At 35.9% G+C, this 27,173-nt stretch overlaps 1 protein-coding gene and 1 long non-coding RNA gene across 3 annotated transcripts in view; one reads left to right on the top strand and one right to left on the bottom strand.

The window, feature by feature from the left end:
• Positions 1 to 27,173, bottom strand: part of LOC105240235 (C-type mannose receptor 2-like) — a 100,876-nt gene that overhangs the window by 9,942 nt on the left and 63,761 nt on the right. The gene's annotated exons all lie outside the window — the stretch shown is intronic.
• Positions 1,943 to 24,658, top strand: LOC117796667. Of its 2 annotated transcripts, XR_004621251.1 has the most exons (7): positions 1,943 to 2,089; positions 11,889 to 12,035; positions 13,361 to 13,513; positions 14,184 to 14,323; positions 18,501 to 18,670; positions 21,017 to 21,120; positions 21,676 to 24,626. It is a non-coding gene; the product is annotated as an uncharacterized LOC117796667 (long non-coding RNA). The 2 variants fall into 2 exon arrangements; XR_004621250.1 differs by lacking the exon at positions 1,943 to 2,089 and having other exon boundaries at positions 8,881 to 12,035; positions 21,676 to 24,658.

Raw genomic sequence — 27,173 nt, 5'->3', positions numbered from 1 at the left:
AAAAGTCACCACTTGAATAGTTGGTACTATTTGTTGAACATAGTTCTAACATGCTTTAAGAATTTTAAATATACTTGAACATCATCAAAAAGCTGCTAGGTAGGGGCACGTGGGTGGCTCAGTCGGTTAAGTATCTGGCTCTTGATTTCAGCTCAGGTCATAATCTCAAGGTTGTGAGATGGAGCCCAAATTGGGCTCCACGCTCAGCATGGAGTCTGCTTGAGAGTCTCTCTCCCTCTCCCTCTTTCCCTACACCCCCCAACTCTCTCTCTCTTAAATAAATAAATAAATCTAAAAAAAAAAAAAAAGAAGCTGCTAGGTAGACACGGTTATGATTCTCATTCTAAAGATGGAGAAACCTATCCTTCTGGAGAATCTAAGTAAATTTTACACAATCTCACATCCAGTAAGCTGCAGAGTGGAAATTTAACCACAGGTAATCTGATTTCAGAGTCCATGCTTAACTACTCAGTTATATTGCACCTAAGCACCAGATAGGAAAGTTAGTTGAGTGAAAATGAGAGCTGTGGGGACTGTGGCGAACTTGGTTGGACCTTCAAAATTAGTATTGGTATTTTCTATTTAAACCTCCTGTGTGACAAAAATCCTGTGGTCATAAACCGAATACCCTAGCTGTCCATGTTATGAAGTCTGCCTTGGACCAGTATTACATAAACTTGATCATGAACATCACACGTATGTCTTAGCCTAGAAATATTAACAATGTCAATCATTAATTCTCTTAGTCCTGAAGGAATTGCCTGTTTTGGCAACAGTGTGTCAACCAAGTAAAAGTTTGCTCATGATCTAATATAACTCGATACAGAAAAGATCATGTAAGAGATACTCTTTTGAGTATTAGAATAATTGATTTCACAACCCCTAAGGAATTGATATGTTCCATAATTTTAATAGTGAGAACCATATAAATAATCATGCTTTCCTCTCACTTTTACTACCTGAAATCTCAAAGTTGGTTCTGGCTATCAGAAAGCTCAGAGTTAGATTCAGTATTAAATAATCACAGGTTTTGCCTAGTTTTATGGCAATATATTAAGTTGTCTCCCTTTCTTTGATCCTGTTAATGAATGAATATTTCTTTAAGGGTATATATTTTTATAAATCAACTCAAAAACTTTTAAAATAAATTTTGGTAGAAATAAATATATTTTTGTTTGTTTTATTTATTGTTTTCAAGGCAACTCCAGGATATTTCTTCTCTTAGTAGATGTCTGGATTTGGATTCATAACAAAGTATCTTTCAGAGTAATTTGAGAGTAGGTTACTGAATCCCAAGAGCCTTATTTTACATGCAGCACTTCCTGTCCCTTGAGGAATTACATATTCTGCCTCTCCTGTACTACTAAACCCAACGCTATGAACAGAGTAGGCGTTTGAATGAATTAATCAATAAATGAGTGAATGAAGTAAATATCTTCATTCTTAAGGGGCTTGGAAATACCAGTTAAGTCTCCAACTCTCCTTTCTTTGGGGTCTAGGCAGCAATTCTATGAGTTCAAAGGATTCAGTTTTATCTCAAATTTCCATTAGAAGAGTCCTAGAAGTTCACATAAATAATTGGCCTAGCAATTGATTACCAATTTATTGCCTCTTCACCCCAGGTCTACCATTACCTACCTGCTGTGTTATCATGGAGATGGACTGTAAATTTTTCTGCCACGCCAGCTGGTGCAGAGTTAAGTTTTGTCAGTTGAGGGCACCGGAGGAACTCTGTAAGAGGAAGAGGTTTCTCTTCCTGGTTCCAGTGTACTTTGTTCACCAGGCTGTTGCACAGTTGGGTTCTCTTCAGTACCCAAAGGCCAGCTGCATGTAGCACCTGCCCCTGGGAAACTTTTGATGACACCATTTCAGGTGCCTTCATAATTGAGTGGTGCCAGCAGGGCAACTCTGATGGTGGGCTTCCCCTCCTATGTGCTCTGGTGGCTCTGGAGTGAAGTCCTGATTGTAGCGCCTTCCTGCGGACCCTTTCCCCAGCACTCCAGAGGGCAGATTTGCAGATTCCTGCTGATGTGACACCTCACCTACTGTTTCAGTCATCTGGTGAGCCATGCTGGTGTCCTCTGCTGAGGTCAGGATTTTAATCTGCAGTGTGGCATTGGAGGGGGGCTCTTCCTTCAGTGTTCTCTCTCAGCCCAAGCGCTAGTGGGTGGCTGGCTGCTTCCTGTGTCTGATATTGTATTCTTTACAGTTTTCTTTACCTCTTTTTAACCAACACCCTATAACTGTAATCCTTTATTAATATTTTTATATTATATTTTCCCAGTTCAAGTTATTGTGGGTTCTAGTCCCCTGCTTAGACCCTGCCTGATATAAGAATGTAGTTAATTCAATTGAAATTTTACTTAATCCATTTTTTCACCTCTCGTACCTCTAGCATTCCCCTCTGATTCAGTGGTATTCAAACTTTAAGTAATAGAATCCTGTTTAGAGACAAAAATCCCACATGCAATGCCAATAAGTATAACACATAAAAAACAGAAGTGCTTTGATTTAAGTGGGTACAGATTGCAAGATCTCCCAGGTGTGGCTTTTCCTCCTCCTTACTCTCTGCCCATGGTGGTCTTGAAACATCTCTCTGGAACACAGAAGATTCTCAGGACATGGTGTCTTAGTCAGTTAGGACTGCTGTTAACAAAATACCACAGTCTGAGTGAAATGTATTTCTCATAGTTCTGGAGGCTGGAAGTCCAGATCAGAGTGCCAGCGTAGGCAAGTGTGGAGCCTTCTCCAGGCTGTGTACTTCCACTTGTATCCATACATGGTAGAAAGGGCCAGGAGCTGTGTGGGTCCCTTTTACAAGGCACTAATTCCACTCATGAGGGCCCTACCCTCAAGAACTAATCACCTCCCAAAGCCCCCACTTGCTGATACCATCACACTGGGGGTAGGATTTCACCATACAAATTTTGGGGACTGAAAACATTCAGATCATAGCACGTAACTTGAGAAACAACTCTGCATCCATCTTATGTATAATAAAGACCCTTCCTCCAAATTTACAAATTATATTGGCATATTGATTATAACCAGTTCCTCTTTTATTCAAGAAATAAAATAATGTCCTTTTAGACTGATCCAATTATCTAATCTTGGAGCAATAAGATAGAGTAGCAAGAACTTAAGGATCTCTGAAACAAATGTCCTTATTTCTATTAAGCTAGAGAGTTGACTCAAAATGAGAGGAAATGATAGGATGGGCTGAGATGTTGAAAGGGATGGATTTCTAATTTCAGTAGCTGGATATTGAAAATTACATAAACATTGAAAAACATAAACTTCTAATTCACTTCTCGCATGGAAGACAGAAACTGCCAGTTTCTCTGGAAAGTCCCTGTTCTTGGGGGGCAAAAGGGGAAATGCTGAGAGAGACAGCTTCTCCTTTCATAGAGGACTGTTCAGTCAATAGTAGACCTACCTTCTCAGAGAATGCTCAGTCTGAAAAGCCCTCACCTCAGATCTGCACATTAACTTAATATTATCCACCCGTTAATTCAGAGAATGATTGAATGTGAGCTACACCACAGAGGTCTCACCCTATAGCATTAACATCCGAGGACTGCACATTGAAGAGCCCATCAATATTCTGAAATAAAGTGGAATAGAACTATTTATCTTTATGATGACTTGCCTTCCTGATATCAACATAAAATAAACCTGGTTTTCCAAAACAGTGTGGAAAGGAGTAGGATGTAGTGACCATACAGTACAGATGTTGGTGTTCTGGAAGAATTTCATAGAAGATGAAAAGTATAAAATAAATAATATCATAAAAATGAGACAGCATTCTCCTGAGTTTTCAGTGTAATTGGTACATTCTGGAAACAAGCTATAACCAGGTTTCATGTTGTAAATCATCCCCCAAAACAAAAAACAAACAGAAAACACTTCTCTGTAGCTCTTTTCATAAAGAGAATTATCATAAAAAGGTCCATGTATTATCATTCTTAGACTTTTAGACGATGCATTGATTATTTCCAATTTGGGACATTCATTTGAAAGAGAATGACACAATCTTCTGAGTAAAAGTAAAACTAAAACCAGTGAGTTTTGATTATTGAACACAGAAGCTCAAAGTGCCAGATGAGTTATGAGTTTAGAATGTGATAATATGGAATTGACAACTCAAACTTCTACAAAGGTCAGGAGGTCATGTGAGAGTGGAAGGTTAAGTGAGGACTGGTTTAGTGGTAAACCAAAGAGCATGTACCCCACCACGTACCCCACCACATATCCCACGTTAGTGCTTGCTCATAGAATGTACTATGGCAAAGCCTCCATTCGAAGATTACAATGGAGTTGGTCACAAATGGGACCCAGGCATGTGTGTTTCTAATGTATTCAGGTTTGAGAACCCCTGTCATCTTCTGTTCTTGCCCTCAGCTCCCACAGAGATTGTTGCTAAAAATGATTACAGGCCTAATGATACTAATATTCCAGTATTTTGGGAAACCTAGCTTTTTGTGTAACAGCTCTTGACTTTCAAATGTCATCTAATGAGTCAAAATGGTTTTTTGAAACACTGTTTATAAAAAACAAAGGAAGTTATAAAGACTGAATCCCATCCATAGGTCACCAGGTTGTAACTTTTGAATCAGAGACTTTTTTCCCCAAGGAAATATAAAACATTCAAAAGGGAATTTGGCTTTTGAAGAGAAATGCAATAGGAAAAAAAACATGAGTTTTGGAATCAGACAGCCTATGTTTAGCTGTGTCATAGCAAGTAGCTTAATATTTTGATTCCTGATCTATAAAATGTGTATCATAAAATATGTTCTACCTATAAAACATATAAAATAAACCTGGTTTAGTTTCGTGAGGATCAACTATGCATGGGAAAACAATTTATATATATTATATATTAAATATTTTATATTTTTCCAAAATTTTGACAAATTATTTTAGGTTTGGGGTTACATGCCACACTTTGACCTCAAAGTTCTTTCCTTTTTGGAAAAGAGGAAGATGGAAGAAGTAAAACAAAACTCACGACAGGCAAAAAAAGAAAAAAATACAGATGTAAGACTCTTCTCACTGTTCTGGAAACCCTATCACCACCTGGACCATCTTCCCCCTCTAATATTATTTACCACTTCTCAATGTAAACCTATATACTCCAGCTGGGCCTCTCACTTTTCTGTTAATTAAAAAAGACATAGTCATAATATTCAAAAAGGAAGCGGCTGTGGTATTTGCCTAGGTCTGGATTAGAAGAGCAATTATTCCTGGGGTGCCTGGGTGGCTCAGTCATTAAGCATCTGCCTTTGGCTCAGGTCATGATCCCAGGATCCTGGGATCAAGCCCTGCATCAGGCTCCCTGCTCAGAGGGAAGCCTGCTTCTCCCTCTCCCACTGCCCCTGCTTGTGTTCCCTCTCTCGCTGTGTCTCTCTCTGTCAAATAAATTAAAAATCTTTAAAAAAAAAAGCAATTATTCCAGAGAAGGTGAGAAATTGTGATCCTTGGCCAAGCATCTGCCTCCTCAGGAAAAAATAGAAATGGGGTAGCAAAGGAAAACGGCAACAGTAAATGAAGTCCCCCACTGGAGTAGAATCTTAACTCTATCCTGTCACTCCAAGATGCAAATCAGTGCCTGAATTTGGGGACACAAAGATATTGGTGAAAATAGCTTCTGGGAAAGGAAAAGGCACTCATCTGCTATAGCATTAGCCCAGAGTCAAGGTATAAAGAAGCTCAGGGTGATGAAAATAGCAAGAAGGGCAAAAATTCTGGTTATTTTTTCATGAAGGACACATATATCTGTATCTTCTTTGCCATCAGTATGAATTATCTGGTAGAATGATGCCAGCTGACACAAACTCCCGTGTGTAGACAACACCTCCCCCTTTCACAATGATTCAGAATTCACATGCCCCATTCTTGCATCTCCAATCACAAAAATAGAAGATTGGATCCTGGATTACCCAGAGGTCAATGCTATCAAGCAAGGAATGCACAGCACCTGTACTGAAGAGGTAACATCTTCTAGTGTACTTCGGTAATGAGAAAATAAACACCCTAAAAATAAAAATTAGGGGCACCTGGGTGGCTCAGTCACTTAAGGGTCTCACTTTTGCTTTTGGCTCAGGTCATGATCTCAGGGTTGTGAGATTGAGCCCCTTGTTGGGCTTGCGCTCAATGCGGAGTCTGCTCGGGATTCTCTCCCTCTCCCACTACTCTGCCTCCAGCTTGCAGGCTCATGCCCGCTCTCTCTCCCTGCCCCCCACCAAAATAAATAAATAAATGATAGATAGATGATAGATAGATAAATAAAATCTTTTAAAAAATAAATAAATAAAAATTAAACTGGATTTTTGTCTGTTTTCAACTATATCAATGAAGCAATCTAGTGGCAGTGAATTAGCAAATAGCTCTCCACACATCAAATGTCTTAATGCTGAGTTAAAGAAAAGTGAAACATTTAGTATTCATAAAAATAATTTGAGGCTAAAAGAAAAAATAAATTATTTCACATTCTATATGGGAGGTTTGAAACGTGGTTCAGTAGATCTTACCTTTACAAAATTGCACGTGAGATGTTTATTTATATATATGTTGATTCTTAAATGTAAAAGTTAAGGTTAGAAAAATTTCATAGGTACAAATAATTAATTTTACATTAATAAACAAATATATAACTTTTGTTATAGATACAAAATTACAAATATTCTATCAAAATGAAGATGTTATATTTGTTATATTGCAAAGTGGTTATTGACTTTTGTCAGTGAGGGTTAAACTTTCATTATATGTTATTGTTTTGAAAGAATTCATAGCACCCACAAATACAAATGTAGTAATAAAATATTTGCTCTTCTTAGCAGATTTATTTGCAACATATTAGGGAAAGTGTATAAAGAATTTTCTTTTAAGAATGAAGCGAAGTTTTTGAAGAAAGGGTTAATTAAAAAATAACATGAATAATATGATACTCCTATATAAAAATTTTATCCCTACTTCATATATATTCTTACTCCATACACTATTTGTATGTATGATTGACCCTTAGACAGCGGGGTCAAGGGTACTGACCCACTGCACAGTCAAAAGTCCAATTTACTTTTGACTTCCCCCAAACTCAACTACCCTACTAGACAACTGTTGATCAAAAGCCTTACTGATAAACATAAACAGTCGAATAACACATATTTTGTATATTTATTACATACTGTATTCTCATAATTAAGCAAGCTAGAGAAAAGAAAATGTTATTAAGAAAATCATAAGAGGGGTGCCTGGGTGGCATAGCGGTTAAGCGTTTGCCTTTGGTTCAGGGCGTGATCCCGGCGTTATGGGATCGAGCCCCACATCAGGCTGTTCTGCTATGAGCCTGTTTCTTCCTCTCCCACTCCCCCTGCTTGTGTTCCCTCTCTCTCTGGCTGTCTCTATCTCTGTCAAATAAATAAAATCTTAAAAAAAAAAAAAGAAAATCATAAGAAAGAGAAAACACATAAATACAGTATTGTACTGTATTTATCAAAAACAATTCCACATATAACCCACACAGCTGCAACATGTTGTTCCAAAGTCAGCTATGCTTTCTACTGACTCATACATACTGACAATTTCAAGCCTTTAGCTTTAATTATATCTCTTCCCTAAAATCTGGACTTTTGTATACCAATGGCTACTAAACAACTTTACATAGACGTTTAGAGGAACTTTAATATCAATGTGCCCCAAAATGAACTAATTCTATTATTCAACTAAATATGTTCGCTCTGTATTTCTGATCTTAGCTGCAGCAAGCAGAAACTTTTAGCACCACTTTTGACTCCATGAATATACTGCAATCTAAATACTGCTGATGTTATTATCCCACCCCTGCCCCAGACTGACTTTCCCACTTCCAATGCTTCTGAGCCTAAATAGCACTCTACTCAAGATTTGACTAGGGTGCTTCTAACTGGGTGTAGCCCACATGCCCTTCAGCATCCTCAGTTCCAGGGGAAGCTGGGCAAGTGAAAAGTTTTTTTAGCTTCTATTGTGGAGAAGGCTTTGCCTGCCATCTGGACTTATGTGGCAAAGAACAGCATCAGCAAAGAAAAGTGGTTCAGTTGCTGTACATCCAAGATAATGACAAATAAATACCCAGAACACCATATCCTTCCGGTGATCCAAGTCAAACGCCCGGAAGTTATCCTATATTTATCTGTCTCCCTGTATAAATATGTGATGGGATGTGTCTTAATGGGAACAAAGTGGAGTACAGGGCCTTACTATGACATTAAAGAGGGTAAACAGAAAGACAAATTTAAAAATAAATGCACATAGGGATGACTGATGAGATAAGTCCAGCTCCTAAGGCTACGGACAACTGACAAAGATCTCATATGTGAAGTTCTCTAAGGGTTTGGTGAAAGGATGGCACAGAGGAGTATACAAACAGACACACAAATATGCATTCACTCACCCACACTTCCAGACTTTCGCAATGGTTCATAAATCCCTTGAGGTTCAAGAACTTACTTTACAATGTATATTTCAGTGCAGTATCTCTTGCCTTAAAAAAAAAAAAAAATGACAGCACCTAGTACAGTATTAAGTGATGCGGACTCAAAAATATTTCTGGTCTTGACTAGAGTTTCTATATTCAACACTAATGAAATTAATTCCCACGTAGAATTAAGAAATTAATCTCATAAATTAGAAATATTAAAATAAATGGCATTTTTTTTCCCACGAACAAAAAAGAAATCTCAAATAGCAGTGATTGGGCATAGTGAGAAAAGCATGGGTTATTTCTGAAAATATGAAAAGAGATGTAATAGAAGTGGCAAAACTATCTCTTCTAATATTTTATTACATACTTCTCATCTTCAACAGCAGTACATTTATGGTTAACTGTAAGAGGAAGAGGACAGTGAACAAGAATTTGAGGAATTCTGGTCTTTCCTTTCCTTTGACATGTACTAAAACACTTCATCGTGAAAGATTTGACATGCTGATTCTTTCAAACAATATTTATTTCATAAAAGAAAGGGTGCTACTCATATAAAAATATAATTAGTAATGAATGTATATATGAAGAGTTCCAAATAAGTTCTATCAACACGCTGAGACGGGATAACTATTCTGAAGGCAGATTAGAATGTGAATAAATAGAAGGGAAAATGACATTCCCAAAAGGATGGAAGAGATTGAAGCTTTATGCTTTAGCCTTGCGTGTTACTTCCAGTTTGGCCAGTTCCTTATGTCTCCCCATTTCTCACCCATGCATTTGGCTTTGTTTTTTTTATTAGGTGACTATGTTTTGCTTTTTTTTGTTGTTGTTGTTCATAGACACAGACCCATGGTTAGGTTTGAAAATTTTCAGGCTCTGCTAGTTAGGTTCTCAACTCCTTCCATTCCCTTTTATGGATGAAAATATGGGTCATGTCTTATTGTTGCTTCAGGCCTAGATCCTACAGAGGACAGGGAATATGTGGAGTTAACCTGGGGAGCTAACATCGTTTCCCAGGGTTAGTCTCTTGTGTTTGTAGGGTCAGTGCTCTGAAACATCCCTAGTAGGTATTGAATTCCTACAAGGATATCAATGAACTAGATGTAATGTAAACAGAGCTGGAAGGACTATAGAGAAAATTTCTGAGTATGGGGTCCCCCAAGGCAAGGAAAGAACTTGAAAGAAAAAGTTCTTTAAGAGAATTTTCCTATTTTCTGTTAGAGTGATCATTATGGAAAGTCTGAGTTGAATGAATGAGCTTAGAGACTACTTAGCAAACAGTTTCAAAGTAAAAAATAAATAAGGCAGAATTTCAAAATGCATATAATTGGATATTGTGTGATAATTCAGTGATACAATTAAGCTTGTGATCTGTCAATTATAAAGTATTTCTTGTCATAATTTATTTTAAAAAGATGACTTTCTGGTTCTTCGTAAAGAAATATAATTTAGGAGATGGCAGCAAGCAACAGATAAGTGGAAGACTCAGGTGCCCATGTGAAAAACTATAAGCAAGAGGGGAAAAGAAAAATCATGTTAATTTGACTTCAATTGTTTAATGAGAGTCATACTATTTTTGTCTCCTGGGGAAATACTGTCAGTAACTTAGCTGAGCTAGGGAAAGTGGCTAGGAAATAAAACCAGAAACCAACAGGATAGAGACGAACAAATGCTTGTTTTGTAATTAGTGAAAAGAAATTTGTTTTTAGAAAGTGTAGATGAGTCCAACCATGCTGATCTGGACTCTGAAAGAAGGATCTAGAACATTTATTTATTCATTTATCAGACATTGGTTTTAGCATTTTGTTTTGGGTCAGTCACCGTGTGGTGATACAAAGATGAATAAATGGGTTCCCTTCCATCCTGGAGCTTATAGTCCCTTAGAAAAGATACATACGAGCAAATAAATACAATTTAATATAGCATGTTCTAGAATACAGTTATATAGAACCAAAATGGAACGATAAGATTGATGGGGAAGTTTGCTAACTCTGCCAAAAGATTGAAGAGAGTAGTTGTTGGTTTGTTTGCTTGTATCGTAAATTGATTTGTAATCGTAAATTTGTTTGTTTGATTGTAAATTCGTTTTCAATAGAGGCAACTCTTGAGCTGAGTAGACAATTGTAGGAGGGCCTATCAGGTAAAGGTGAGAGCTTGAGTGAAGGCAACAGAGTGAAAGAATATGTGTTTGGAAAACGATGCAAAGTCCACTGAAGAAAAGAAGGAAAAGAGATGACCCAGATAATATAATTTGACATTTGAATTGCTAAGGATCATTCTAAGGTGCTTAATTTTTATTTTGGAGGTGATAGAGGAGAATTGACAAAAATTAAGCAATGAGACTTATGATTAGATTTGTGATCTAGAAAAAGAGATTTTTGACGGTAATATGAATGTTGGATTGAAAGACAAGGAAGAGATTGGCCTGGAGGAGAAGTAATTAGTTAGGGGCTGTCATGAATGTCTGGTTGAGAGATAATAAGGGACTAAAATATTTTGTAAAATTGGGGCAGGAGAGAAATAAACAAATTAGAGGGGTTTTTATGTATAATTGTGACCAATATTATTTGCAGGTAAAAGAATTAAACAATTTGAATACTAGTCCTCAGTGTCTGGTTTGAACGTCTTATGAAAGTTGGGAACAGGCTTTCAAATCCTAAGCAAATTTATCTGCAAAGTTGGACATAGATGGTGGAGAGAAAATGAATTGGCAAACAGAATCAGAAGCCTTTACTAATCAGCTGAGTACCTTGAGTAATTTACTCATTTACACTTGACTCATTTTCCTCATTTATAAAATACAGTGGTTGAAACACAGCCTCTCATCTGTAAAATCATGACTACTGGTGCGTATTAGTTTTGTATTGTCATACAACTTGATCCTTGCAAAGTTAGGTTACTGTATCTGCAACATTTCTTTTTGAAAATATAGCAGAACCATCATGAAAAGAACATAATAGAGGAGTGAAGGAAAAAGGAAAGTGAAAATACACAGGATAATTAAGAAAAGTTTATATGGAACTCATTTTGAAAAAAAAAAAAATCAACCCGACACAGTATAACGATGCTGTTGCCCATACGGGAAAATAAGACGAGGCAGACAGCAGCAGTCTCAGGTAAAGTTCTTAATTTAAAAAGCAAAACAAAACAAATAAGATCTAAGAGACTGAGCCCAAAAAATAAATTAAAAAATTTAAAAGATCAATGGCAAAATTTGACCGGAAGTCCTAAAGACAGACCGCAACAAGTTGTGGCTTATGACATATTGGCCCTTGATTTCGCTCTTCGTAGATACATATGCTCTCTGCAATCCCTCTTACTAGTTGTAGAGTGTACTTCCCCACTCCCTGACTTTGAGGTCAACCAGTGACTTGAAATACGCTGGGTTGCTGGGCTTAGTCTCTCACACCTCTGACATCTCCGTGAGAAGAGCTTCTGGAGTAGCTGCTGCCTCTGCCACCTGGACCCTAGGAGAGCAAAGAGACGAGGACACAGGCTCACGGTGTGGGGCAGAGCCACGTTGGTGTCAGCCTCAACTGGACAACCTGGACGACCAAGCCAAACACAGCACAGACTGGTGAGTGAGCCAGGGTTTGGGGTACGGTTTGTAAAATAGCAAATACAGCAATAGCTAACGGGTACACTAGCAAAATTTATGGTTTCTGAATAGCATTTAGAGTTTGGGGATAGTTTTTGCTTCAGATAAAGGTGAATAAAATAATCTAGCCAGAGGTCTCCCCAATCTCTCTTTCTCTCTCTGTCCCTGTCTCTATTTCTGCCTGTCTCTGTTGCCCTCTCTCTCTGTCTGCCTAACACACACTCATGGCTCCTGAAGTAATTGGTTTTTGGGAGATGTAAATTAACATTCATATATTAAAAACATTAACATGCAAAATTAGAAAGAATTCTGTACCTTATAATTCAGCCTTAAAAAATGTCAACCCATTACTTTCTGTTTGTCCCTCAAGGAACGGACTTTGAAATATAGGCTATCATGTACTCATCCTGACCTACATCAAATGATACTAGATGACTACAATGATTGTAGCACAATAGCAAAGGCACAATACTTCTGTTGCTGTAGTTGAACTTGAGGTCTGCTTTCTACATCTGGAAGTAGGAGTTCAGTACATGAGAAGGCTCATGGCAAGGTCCCGAACAGACAGAGGCAGGACAATAGAGCAGAGTGGTTAACTGATCAGAGCCAACTACAACCTAAGTTCTGCCACAGACTGGCTATGTTACTTTAAGGAAAAGCTTTTTACCTCTCTGTTACTTCAAGGAATTTGCCTCATCTGTAAATTCATGATAATAATAAGCTCCTACTTCTTGTGATTATGAGCGTAAATTGAATCATACAAGTTAAAAGCTCAGAACGAGGCCAACATAGAGCAAGCACACAATAAATAGGAGATATGATTGCTCCTATTATTCTTATTATTACTATTAAAGACTATTGGTGTTCTTTCCACCGCAATCTAAGTTGCTATTTCATGCTCAAATCCTGTAGACTTGGCTCGTGACTGGGATCCATAATGGCCAAAATTAACTAAAAATGTTGGTAGGTCAGGGTGAGTATGAAGACTCGGTTTGTTGGCTTCATAAACTACTGGGCCTCACTTCCCTTCCACAGAACCCAACAGTCAGAAGAATCATTCTAGAGTCTCCCACCACCTCCAGTGGCTCCTCAAACTGCAGTGAGATAGAATGATTTCTGGACGGCATTGTGGCAAAAGGGCAGGAGTTATGCTATTGGTCAGACTTCTGAGGCAATTCGTCATAATTCTTACATTAATGTGGTATTCTCAATTTAGGATTTTGTAACATTGTATTCTCATTTTAGACTGTCTTTAACTTTATATTCTCATTTTAGATTGCCTTAACTTTATATTCTCATTTTAGGCTGTCTTCGTATGATTGACACTAAATCCAACAGTGGGCAGAGATCTTGAATCCCCTGCGATCCCTACAACCAATCCGTATTTTCGCTTTGCTGAAAAGGAGACATGGATGATGACACAACACTGACGACCTCAGTAGATTCCCAGTCTTCAGGTAAGAAGCACGTATATGACCGGCTTGAGGCGCTATTTGTAAAGTAAACAAATGTGCATGTGATGGGCAGCTGCTATCAATTCTGAGTGCTAACCCTCCTGAGAGGGTCGGTATCTCCATGCTCTTCATTTCTTCTATCTGTGTCATATTATTTTCAGCTATCTATCCAAAGTATCTTATAAAGATCCACACTGTGTGAATAAAAGATAACTAATTTTTGTATGATTTTAAACAACTTTCTTAAATAAAATTGAAATACATTAAAATGCTTAGAAACAGCTGGCCAACTTCTACCTCCCCCCCCCAAAAAAAAGTGCCTGCTGGGAATTTTGTTTGGGATTGTGATGCAGCTATAAATTAATTTGAGTTTAATGACATCTTCACAAAACTCTGTCTTCTCACTCAACGAAAACTATGTCTTTCTCCATGTATTTATGTTTGTAATTTATTTCACCAATGTTTTCAGGTCTTCGGTGTACAAGTTTTGCATGTCTTCTGTCAGATTTATCCATAAGTATTCAATATTTTTATGCGATTATAAATGGCATAATTTAATTTGTATTGATCACTGCTAGGAAATAGAAATATAATCAGTTTGTATATACTGACCTTGTTCCTACAACATTCTAAACTCACATATTAGTAACTAAAAACATTGATTTTTTTATAGATGTTATCACTTTGAACCTTACTGGAAAGTCACAAGGACCCTCAAAAGGGAATAAAGACAGACTTTGTATCTCTAAAATATCACCACTGTCGTCTTCTTCCTGGTGACTTTGATAACTACACTGGCCACAATTTTAGCAGGTGAGTTGTCCACTTCCCAAATGTGCTCACGTTAACTCTACCACAAAACATTACATCATATGTGTGCCTTTCATACTGTAGCTCAAAATTAAGGGTGATTTCAGACATCTTTGTACATGGGATGAATGTATGTTCCTTCTTCTATGAAATGAGGGTAATAGCTATAGTATTACTATTATTATTATTATTATTACTATTACTACTATATATTATGTATAATGCATATTGTGAGGATAATAGTAACTTAATGCATAGAAAACTTCCTCTAAACCAGTGTTACTTATAGTCCTTACAAGTGAGAGGCTCATGGTAAAATGTAAATCATGTACTGCTCCTTCATCAAGAAAGTCTCCTCATGAAGAAATATCAAAAGAACTATACGGTATATTTGGTGACACAGTTAGTTGACAATGTGCCACGAAGTCCTTATCTCCCTGTGGACTGGTGGCAAACAGTTTATGGAACATTATCTAGATGTGGACTACCTTGCTCTAAACCACATACTTTTACATAAATATCGGTATCTTTTTCTAAGCTGCTTCTAGCTAATGACTATGTTTACAAGAATGGAAACTGAGTTCAAGGTGCAAAACATTTGATCTCTGTCTGGTTGTGTAGCTTTCAATGATGGGGTCAGATTTCCAAGTCCCGATCATAATTCACAACTATACATATGGGTTATAGAGAATTGGACAAGAAAAATTGCTATCCTAATAACCATAATTTTTACCCAAAATATAGATTACTCTTAGCCTCCAAAAGGAAGTTTAGAATGATCTATCTTCTCTTCATGATGGTAAACTATGTACATATATTCTAAAAATAACTTGAAGCAATTTTAACAAGATGTTTGAAAAAATATACGTAAGTATATATTCATATAGATGTGCATGTATAAATATGTATATGATTTACACATGAATATATGTATAAGTGTGTATGTTATATATGGATGTATTAAGTAATTTGTAGAAATTAATGTGCATATATATTATATACACATGTATACATAAATGTGCACATACATATAGATGAGCTTATATTGTATAGATATATTGATCAAGCTTATTCTATCAGTTCGGAATTACGCCTTGTATATATACATCATATGTATGTAGATACTTGAATATATTTACACATGTATAGAAATGTATATATAAATATATGAAAATACTGTATGTATATAAATGGATGAATGGATAGATAAATGATAGATAGATAATAGATATAGATAGATAGATAGATAGATAGATAGATAGATAGATAGATAGATGATAGTTAATAGATAAGGAGATGGAGAAAGAAATCATTATATGAAATAGGCATTGTGTTAGGTGTTGACAATAAACCAGGCAAATATGCTTCATGCCCTCATGGAACACACTCAACTGGAGAAAAAAGAAGGAGGATGAAGAGGCGGAGGAAGAAGAGTAGGAGAAAATTTTTTGATAAAACTATATATTTAAAAGCGTTTTATGCTTTATAAGATATTTTAATACACAGTATTTTATTTGCACTTTTGAGTGACCCAGAGAAGTAGTGAAGTATTATTTTCCTTACTTTCTTTTGCTATATACAAGGACTTTGAACTTCAGAGATAGTAGCTGACTATCTAAACACAGCTAAGTAAAGTTACAACCTGAATCTAAGTCTTCTGGATTTTATTCATTGTTCTTTACCATATCTACAATGTTGTCTCTTCCTAAATGAGTTTATTTCCTATGATTTATAAAATAAACACCCAGTAATTTGTTAAAGGAGATGAAATATGTTCAACCGGTCCTTAGAAAGGCAGAGTTTCTTCCAGACCACGTACTAAAGTCCGTTCCGGCCATCCTTACCAGTGGTCCTAATTTTCCCTTAGTGGGATTTATGCAATGGAATTCCTAAGGATCCTCATTTTTGTTCTCTGATTCAAGCTATGTTTAAAAGACAATTTTATAAACTGGATCACATAACACTATAGACAGTTTATAAAGGTGAATATGCTTCCTTATCTATACAGCAAAGGACTGGACTGGATAATTTTTGGTGCTGCTTGTGGTACTAAAACTCTCTGATTTCCTAAAGTTATTAAGCAAAAATAAGGGTTATTTAACACAATCTGGGAGAGTGGAGATAAGCATGCTAAAATCCTGTAACCTAGACCAGATGATTCTGTGCTTGCATAAAAAATAGGCTTTTCCTACTTAACAGACATTAATACTTAGGTTGAAACAGTCTGCAATGCAATAAGTCAAAGATGTAATCAGCTCTAGAATAAAAATTATTCTTTCTCTTAGGTATACTTGAGAATGGTTACATAGATTTTTCTCAGAAGCATCTGACAGTTATATATTTTATTTATTAATATAGCAAACAGGCATGACATAATCTCCAGGTGCTGGGATGGAGAAAGTGCTGGGATGGAGAAAGAAGAGGCAAAATTTATAGTCATTACTATAATGTATTAAATCTGATATTCTATTAGAAGCCAAGAGCATGGAAAGGAGAGTATGATCAATTCCACTGGGAATAGATGAAATTCATAGAGGAAATTATGCTTTAACATAATAGATTATTGAAATACAAGTAGATACTTTCCAGTTGGACAGGGCTGGAATTTTTTATTGCAAGTTCGGGTGGGGCTATGGCATTGGGAAACACAAGTCAGCATGAACAAAGGCCCAGATATTACCTAAAAGTAACAGGCCATGTATAAGGGACTACAAGAAGCTTGATATACAAGGAAAAGAAGAGAGCAACAAAGTGCCTACAGAAAAAGAAGACAAAATAAAGCTACAGATGTAAACAAAGATCAAATCCTGATACATATTTCATTACAGTTTAAAGAAAAAGTTAGGGGCACCTGGGTGTCTCAGTTGGTTAAGTGGCTGCTTTTGACTCAGGTCAGGGTCTCAGGGTGCTGGGATCAAGCCCCACATCAGGCTCTCTGCTCAGTGGGAAGTCTGCTCTTCCCTCTCCCTCTGACTCTCTGTCTCTGTGTTCTCTCTTCCTCTCTCTTTCTCCTAAATAAGTCTTTTTTTAAAAAATTAAAGCAAAAGTAAAGAAAAGGCTAGACTTTAAACATGGTCTAAGCATAGTGGAAGCATAGGCGGAACTGGATCAGATATATCTCACTTAGTTGTTTCATATACTTCAATTTGAACCCTTGTCTTTTTTCCCAAACTGATTTTCTTCTGACAATTATTTTTATGAATCAATATGTCATCCATGCAGTCCATACATCATCATCTATCTCTAATTTTGAGACAATCCTTTTAGTATAAGGTGTAAAACCTTTACCATGTACATAAGCAATGCCTAGTTCCTGTTCATTCTTCCGGCCTCAGTTCTTGTGATGCTTCTTTCTCTCTATACTCCATTCAGATGGATCTTCCTTTCACAAGTGAAAAGATCACTCACTCAGGGCCTTTACACATTCACTTCCTCTTTGCTGAGAACGTGCTTTCTTCATTCTTCATCTGGCAAGCTAACTCTCTGCGTCCTTAAAGTGTCGGCTGAAATGTCTACTCCAAACCCCATCCTTGAGCGAGACCAGCTCCCCTCAACTCATGTTCTCTCAGTACCTATGGTTATTCCTCTTGTACATTCCTGGAATTTGTTATTACTTGTTCAATATCTATCTGCCCCACTAGACTCTTAGCACAATGATGGCAAGGACCATGTCTCTAATAAATATATACAACAGTGCTTAGCATAGTGCGTACTCACAAACATTTTGTTATTGAATGAATGGGTGTCCATTAGGTACTTGTACATGGGAGATCTCTGATGAGAGGCCTGGGACATGTCAATTTAATAATTGTCTGTATGCACATGACAGTTAATGTCATGAGAATGAGCGTGTTCTCCTAGGTGGAGTGTGTCACTTGAGAAGAGCACCAACCCTTGAATCAGCAATAACAACATCTACATGAGTGGCATCTCCCAAGGATTTCTTTCAACTTAGCAAGATAAATAAATACAAAAATTTAGGAGCTGACCTCATTTGGAAAAAAACAAAGAATGATTAATGAAGTCCAAAACCTTCAGATTCAAGAGCCAAGCTAATTTGATGAAGTTCATTTATATGGATAAGATAACTGTTTTAAATTAAATTCTAGTGTATCTCAGAGCAGGACATTCCAAGTATGCCACCTCCTCAGTAGTTAATATATTATTAAATTGTTTTCAGTCAAAAAACACAAATCTTCCACTGAACGTATGTCGTGCTTGAATGGCTGGATTGGCTACCTGGGAAAGTGCTTCTATTTTTCTGAAAATACAAGAACCTGGGCAGCAAGCCAGAACTTCTGTGCCCCTCATGCAGCCACTCTTGCTGTCTTCAACACCACAAAAGAACTGGTAAGGCAATTCTTTTGAATTATAGTTATGTTTTCAGAGGTCATGGCTGATGTGGAGAAGGCACTGGAAATGGAAAGAGCCAGAAAAGAGCCTCTCACCCAGCCTAGAAGCCCTTTTTTCCACATCAGCTTAATCATTGAAAGAGCTCACATCAGGTAGGAGCAACCCTTAGAATACAAATTATTAAGCAACATTTAGGAGATGACTTCTCCATTTGACTCTTCAATTGGGAGTAAAAAGTATTTAGAAATAAATTATGTAGTAGGCATTCTCCCTACATATAGAGCAATTTATATACTATTTATATAGAGAGCAATTTATATACTATTATAGAGCAATTTATATACTGTATAGAGCAATTTATATACTATATAAAGCAATTTATATACTATTACTGTATAGAGCAATTTATATACTATTACTCACCAGAAAGACCCCAACTATTGTCCAAAGAAGTTCAACCACATATTGCCCAGGTCTACATTTTCGAGTTGGAATACAGCACTAAAATCCAGGGAAAACCCAAAATCACTTCCCACAAAGTTCAGACCTACAAAGCCGTAATAAAGCCCTCGATAATGAACTGTTATTACCTACCTATTTTACACCAAATTAAAGTTGCCTTTGGGGGAACTATATTCAAAAAAATAATAAGCAGAAAGCCATGGCAAGCCAGTTGTCAGAGATACTGGAAAGGATTAATAAGTAAGTCAGTATAACCAAGAAGGTCTGGGAACTTCAGGCTCAGAAAAGGATCAATGGGGAAACTTAAAAGCACACAGTACAACTTCCCCAAACCTGAAATAATTGAGATGTAGGACAACAGGGATGGTAAGAGACCAAAGAGTTAAGACCTTGAGAAGCACAGGGATATATTAAACATTTATTAAACACTTACTCTACCAGGAAAAGACAGAAGAGGGATTGTCCCAAATTGATATTAATTTAGTAGATCATTCTGACAAAGATTTTTAGATAAGTACCTTTGGATGGCTGAAAAATATAAATAAACTCATATAGTCCATTCTATAGAAAAATAAATCAAGAAAAACTAAAGCAGGGGAAAATGAGAAATGATGAATATTAAAACAAAACAAAAGAAATATTTTAACTAAAAAGCATAGTCATTGAAATAAATTTTGGAATAACATAGAAGAGTCCAGCAAAATAACAAGGATATACAAAAGCAAAACTAGTTCTGTGCATAGACAGGATCAATCACAGAAAAGGAAAGAAGACATATGCACCTAATAAATGCAATTACAAACAGTAGCAATTTAAAAGCATAAAATCTTACAAAAAATTTTGTCAATTAATTTGAAAACTTCGAAGAAATGAATAATTGCCTAAACAATTACTTTAAACAATTGTTTAGACAGCCTGAATTGGGATATGTATAGACAGGCATATTTTTTTTAATTAAATGGTAAGAATCAAAGAGTAAAAAATGTTGTAACAAACTAAGGTGTTCAAATAAATTAAAGACATAGAAAAAGTATTAATCAAATAGAATTCAGAAAAGGTAAAAGAAGAAAAACTAGTAGTCAGAAAACACAACACTGATAAATCCAAATATAACAGTGATCATGATAAAATGTGAATGTTTTAATTTGTTTCTTAAATGACAAAAATTATCAGATTGGTTTTTTAAAAAGCTGCGAAGTCTAGTAACGTGCTACTTACAGAGACATACCTAAGTGCATGTACACACACACACACACACACACACACGCACACAAGAAAGTTAGAAAATGAAAGGAAAAGTTATGCAAAGCAATTACTAACCAAATCCAAACAAAACAAAAAAGCTAGGTTAGTGCTAATAATATCAGAAAATATAATATATCAGAATAAATTACGAAGATACATAAAACCTGGATGAATCAAGTCTTCAGTATGTCTTACTGCTAAGTTTCTCCCATCCTAAAAGACACCAAACCTGGGATTTACTGGCAAATTGGAGTAAGCTATCACAGAACAGATCATTTCTGTCTTTTTTTTTAAATAATAATATTTTTTATTATATTATGTTAGTCACCACACAGTACATCCCTAGTTTTTGATGTAAAGTTCCATGATTCATTACTTGCGAGATCATTTCTGTCTTACAAAAACTCTTTGGAAAATAGAAAAGAAAGCTACCCAATGCAATTTACTATGGTAGTTGTTACAGAAATAACCCAATCCATGAACTAACCTGTGAACCAGATAAGGATGCTGTCCCCTCTAAGATCATTTCCAAATATGAAAGAAGCCCGTATTTTTATGAATAGTATAATGAGACAAAAGAAAATCCAACCAAATGAAGCATTTGCTATTCATCCTGTAAATATACTCTTATTAAAGGATTTCCTGAAACAATATTCTAACCATTCTCAGTATTGGATTGGATTGAGTTGAGGACCAGGACAGACCTGGAAGTGGATAGATGGAACCATATACGGTGGTTGGTAAGTCCTGGGTATATAATTTATACACCTAAGGCCTGGGCTCTGAGTCCTCTGCCACCACAGAGAGATCTGAGTTACAATCCATACACACCATTCTCCTGGAAGCTTCCTTTGTGGTGGAGAATAAAATGAGCCCAGAGAAAAGCGGTAATGTAAATATTATTGTACAAAGTATTTAATACCTACAATATTCCAAACAATGCTTTATTATCATGATCTCATTTGACCTGCACAACAACTGCGGAAAGTAGGTATAGTTATCTCCACTTTACTTGATGTTCAAAGATGTAAATACCTACAGTATTTTACAACACATATTTAAATGTATTTGGAAATAAATCCTGCACTTCTCCATCATATAGGTTATAGATTTTTCAAGTTTATAAAGCCACATTTTAGGTCAAAGCATACGAATTCATTTTGCTTTATATTCAAACACTGCAGTGTTGGGTTACAGTAAAAGCTCACAGCAGAGGAAATTTTTTTCTCAAATTGTTCCAGCCCATGCTCACCCAATCCATTGCCTTTTATTTTTCTTTCTGTGTTTTGTTTCAGGTTTAAAATAATTGGAATTGGAGAATGCGCCTATCTACACAAAATTGGAATTAGCAGTGCCAGTTCGCACTTGGTTAGAAAATGGATTTGCAGCAAACCAGACCCATGTATACCCAGAAGTTAAGACATCATAGATCTAAGATATTTTACACAAAATGTAGTTTTTATTCCTTCTAAAAGGAATATATTATATTAATATAAAAGTACATAAAATTCATGTTTAGAAATTTTCATTGGTGTTTTTTTTTCCCAAATCTCTAAATCCACTTTTATACATTGACTAGATCCTTAGTATTCAAGAAATATATGCCCAACATTTGTCCCCAAACCTCTTATAGAATAAAATTTCTGATAAGTTAAAATATGAATGAAAAATTTAAATGGCATTTTAAGATATTTACTCATATGAATTCAGACTAATGTCATTTAAAATTTCTTGTTTTTTTAAGAACTCTAATAATATTTTTGCCCCGTCTCCTTACTTTTATTATCAATACTAGTTGTTGATTTTCTTTCAGTTTTGCAAGATTTATGAGATCCACTCATGAACATAGTGTATTTTAAACACACGTTGCTTTTAAATGTGTTGATTTCCTAGCTAAACGAATCTCTTTCATACACCAACCTCGCAGCAAAAAAAAAAAATAAATAAAACAAAATTTCACGTTCAGACCATCGTGCGAGGGGCATCAAGATTTTGAGTGAACAGTTTGAACTAGCAGCTTTCTTTTTTTTTTTTCAAGATTTTATTTTTATTTATGTGACAGAGAGAGACAGCCAGCGAGAGAGGGAACACAGCAGGGGAGTGGGAGAGGAAGAAGCAGGCTCCCAGCGGAGGAGCCCGATGTGGGACTCGATCCCAGGACTCTGGGATCACGCACTGAGCCGAAGGCAGATGCTTAACGACTGTGCTACCCAGGCGCCCCTGAACTAGCAGCTTTCTAGTAGTGAATGCCAGGAGCCTGTTGCATAATGGACAATATGAATGTTACAAATTTGGGAAGCAGATGGATGAGGGAGCAATTTGACTTTGCAACTCAAGCTTCTAGTTGAGAAAACGATAAATTAGGTTCTGTGTCAGAATGTGTAACTCTTCAGGGAATATTATTTTCATGTTTACTCAAGGTTAACAAGATCTCTTTGCTAAATATAATCCTTTTCTTAAGAGTGAAATCTGTGACCTGCATCCTACAGGTGCGTAATGTGTACTCATTGATAGAAATTAGAACAGTGGGAATAGAACACATACTGGAGAATGGGACGAGTAAGAACCTAAGAAAATCACTTAGGAAAGTCTCATTCTTGTATGTTTTACAAACCAGGCCACATTTCCCACCTTTTCAGCCCCTCTCCGCACCCTCATTTTCACTTCCTTTGCCCCCCTGTACTTCCTCCTCCACCATTCTTTAGAAAATCAGAGATGGGCTAAATGAACCCTCAACAGGTAATTATCAAACAATGTAAGAAGTGCACAGACAAATGTAGATGACATATGAAAAGTCTCAAGGGCAGCATTAGGAAAAAAGTGTCCAAAGTCTAAGAAAGACATTCCCAGGGAAATCATTGCAGGGAAAATATTATCAAATTGACAAGTAAAGTAACAGTTTTCCAGGAAGAAAATTCTCAGGGAGAACATTGCCAGCAGAGTGGAAAGCACATGTGAGGGTACGGAATGTTGCTCCATTGGGAAATTATGCCAGTCTGGAAGCACTGGATGAGAGGTGTGAAGTAGGAGAGAGTGGGAGCTGAGGTTGGGAGTGGGGAGGAGGAGGCCGGGGGGGGGGCCAGGTTGAGGAGCAATTCTGTGCCATGTCAAGGGAGGGTTAGCATTGATGCTCTAGGTTATTGCTCTAAAGTTATTGAATACTTGCAAACAGGATAGTGACATCTTCAAGTATGTAGTTTAGAATAATTCTCAGGGCAATATAAAATCTGGCTGATAGACAAAGAAATTATTTAGAAGGCTTTTCAATTGACTAGAAGAAAAAATGATAAGAACAGTGCCAGAAACAGTGGCAGGGAGAACAGAGACAAATGAGTGGATTCAGGAGCTCTTTCAGAGAGAAAATCTTAGAAAATACAGGATGAAGGGAATGAAGAAGAAATACACATCAGGAATAAATCCCAGGTCAGGTAGATGAATCACGGTGCTCTTATTTGATAAAGAAAAAAAAAGATATTTTCGAATTACTGAGTTTTAGGAGCCTGTAGGAAGTTCAGATGGAGATGTCTAGTAGGATGTCAAATGTAGGGTTCTGGAACTCATGAGCAAATCTGGGCTGGATACACGACATGGACACAAATAGGGCTGCAGAGGTCCAAGGGGTGAGCTGACGTGACCAAAGGAGCAAAGCGCTTGGTAGCAAAGAGCAGATGATTATTTGCTTAACGAAAAAACAATATTTTATAAATGCTTATTTCTTGATTTTTGTTTTATTTTTTAGGTAAGCTTTAAATTTAGGTTGTTTAGGCTTAATCACAGAGCTGAATCTGTGCCCAGAAGAGCACTAGTAAAACAATAATATAACTTTAGAGAGATAAATGAATTCATATGTATTTATAGAAGGGTTAAATGTGGCAAGTGCGTATTTTTCAGAAAACAGACGCTTTTCAGCATCTGAGTATTGAATCTGCAAAACTTCTAATACTGAATAGCGTCCGAGATCAAGTAGGAAAATGTACTTATGTTTCTTTGCCCTTTCAAGGTATAGTTTTAAAAATTATATGATCATTGTATGAGCCCTCTCTAATAATAGAGCAATTATGTCAAGAATCCCTTTGTATGACTTATGGCTTTTTTGACACCTAATACTATTGTAACTTAGTAACACAGATTTTAAAGTTGTCTGCCTCAGGTGTACTAATTAATACTAAAATAAAGTTGTTACTTTAGAAGAAATGGAGAGTTTTGGTGTTTTTTTAAATAAAATCAAAATATTCTTACATCTCTTGCAAGAAAATAATGAATAATTAATTATGCTTGTTAGTGCATATCCCCAAAATTTTGAAAACACAACTTATGAAAGGTAAAACATTTTTATATTAGATTAAAATTTTTATTATACTTTTAAGTATGATATATATATGCACTTAAGTATAAGTACATATGAATATGTTTTATATATACATATCCATTAAGTATATATTTTTAGTATGTATATATGTATAGTATATACATTACATATATATATATATAATATATTTACTAAGTATAAACAAAGTATGAAAGTAACATATTAATTTATAATTAATATGATTCGTGGAAAAGTCAGGGTGTTCAAAGCAATTGAAGATAAATGAGGGGGGAAAGATGTTTAGGAATATAATCTTATTGCATAAGAGTGAATATATGATACTTCATTTGACTTGAATTCTTACTTGAAAATGGGAATACTAACTGAGTTGCTATAGAGTGTCCATGGGCATGTTTCCAGAGTAGTAATTTAATGCATGTAAACAGTTTATTGTTTAGGGTTTATTGAACAATTCTTTTTTCTCCTTGAGAGTTCTGCTTTGGATTTGGTCTAATGCCACACCCAACACGAATCTCAGACCCACCACCTTTGAGTTGCCATATCATCCAATGTGCATCTTAACTATTAAAATAATCCCATTTTTTGTCTTTGTTTTTGGGAAATAATCAAACTGGTTTCTGGGAATTAAAAAAAGTTCAGTGGAAAAATAATGATAATGGCAGAAAGGGAGCCCTCGATAATAAAGAACAAAAGTCGTATGGAGAGTTCCTTAGCTGAGGGTGTTCCAATAGGTCCATCCTGCTGAACTGGCTACTCAGTAAACCAGCGTGAAGGGAGCATGAACGGAGGTGCACCTTACCATGTTAACACAACGTCAGAGAGAAAACTGCAGAGGGGGCAAGTGGATGGTACAAATGTTCCTTTTCTCTTTTTCACATTTCCTATCTACCTAATGTTAGATCTTTTTTGGTTATTAAAAGTAATGCATCAGATGAGGTGAAAAACTGTTACGTGGTATAAAAATTTTCAAAGAAGGGGAAAAAGGGCCATGGAACAATGGCAGCAGGAAATGACAAAAGAGTTCAGGAGCAAAAGAATCAGCCCGGTTTTCCTTTGGGGTGGGGGGGAAGGGAGGCAGCCTAAGCGCTCAACTTTAATAGGACTGTAAATGGGAAGTTGCACATGGTCTCATCAAAGTCTTTAGTGAAGCAATAGTTTTTCCCAACTGTATACATACACATAAATCTATATACATTCCAAAAGAAGTCTAAAGTTTATGTATAAAATCTTTTGAATTGCCATAAATTACAAATTTGTTCCTAAAGGATTTTCCACTGAGACTCTTCTAATTTACATCATTTAATATGCTCCCCTCCCAACATTTAGAATCACTGTATTATTAAAAATATTAATTTGGAGAACTGGGTGATCTAAAAATAACTTTGGTTATTATGATTCAGACAATCTAATCCCTTAAAAATATACATATTTGTAGATCTATAGTGGAAATAATTAGACAAGCTTTGATTTGCAGAGGAATTTTTAGAAGTGGCTAATTAAATTTACAGTAGTTTTTATAATTCTTGTATCAAAATTTCACTGGTAAAATATTTCGTTAGATGCAAATGCAAGTTTTAGAATTTAATGGGAAATATTTCAAGAATAATCCTTGAATAAGAATTTTTTTAAAAAGTCCAGCTAGACTAATTGTTTTATGTTTTAGTATTTAATTAAATGTTTTACACATTTAAATCAAAATCTAAGTTTCAAAGAACATTGAAAATTTAGCTTTGAATTTTAAAAAGATCCACAGGCCTCTTAATCTTCCATCATTTTTCCCTCCCTTCTCCTTAACTGCAACTTCTCTCCTAACACTTTTCCACATTTCTCAAATGTACACATTTAAAAAATAGTACATATGTTTCCATTCCTTATACTAAATAAACATGGATTTGTGTTCTCTGTGTTCAATTTTTTAAGTGAGTTGAAGTTCTTATATTTCATTCCCTGTAAATGATAATGACTTCTGTTCACACATATCAATTTGCAATAATTTTCTTTTAATTCATGTATGACCTTCAAGTGTTTCTCTTACTGGATCTAAAACTTTAAAGTAGGCTTCCCATTGGTGATTTCATATTTAATTGACAAACATTAATGTAATAATCTCTCTGCTCCAAGTCTCAATGTAGGTTCTAGGTCAAAAACAAAAGCAAACAAACAACAAACCTGGAAAACTTCATTTATTAGTACATGTACACCTAACACTGACCTTTATTGAAAAAAAAAAAAAACACAGAGTGACTTATTTCTCTACACACAGATTATGATCAGCTAGGCTAAGGGAAGCTCGGTACAACCAGCAAAAGTTGTGCTGGGGAAACAATACAACATGTTACAAATTATCTCAACAACATAACAAGTACTTATTTATAATCCATCATGCGTCAGGCACCTTGTCTCTCCCATACAATAATGAGGATCAAGTCCTTCTAGAGTTTACAGTATGTTAATAAATACAAA

Source organism: Ailuropoda melanoleuca, chromosome 16 (assembly GCF_002007445.2).
Source record: "Ailuropoda melanoleuca isolate Jingjing chromosome 16, ASM200744v2, whole genome shotgun sequence".
Classification (NCBI taxonomy): Eukaryota; Metazoa; Chordata; class Mammalia; order Carnivora; family Ursidae; genus Ailuropoda; species Ailuropoda melanoleuca.
This window is presented reverse-complemented; position numbering and strand designations above follow the sequence as displayed.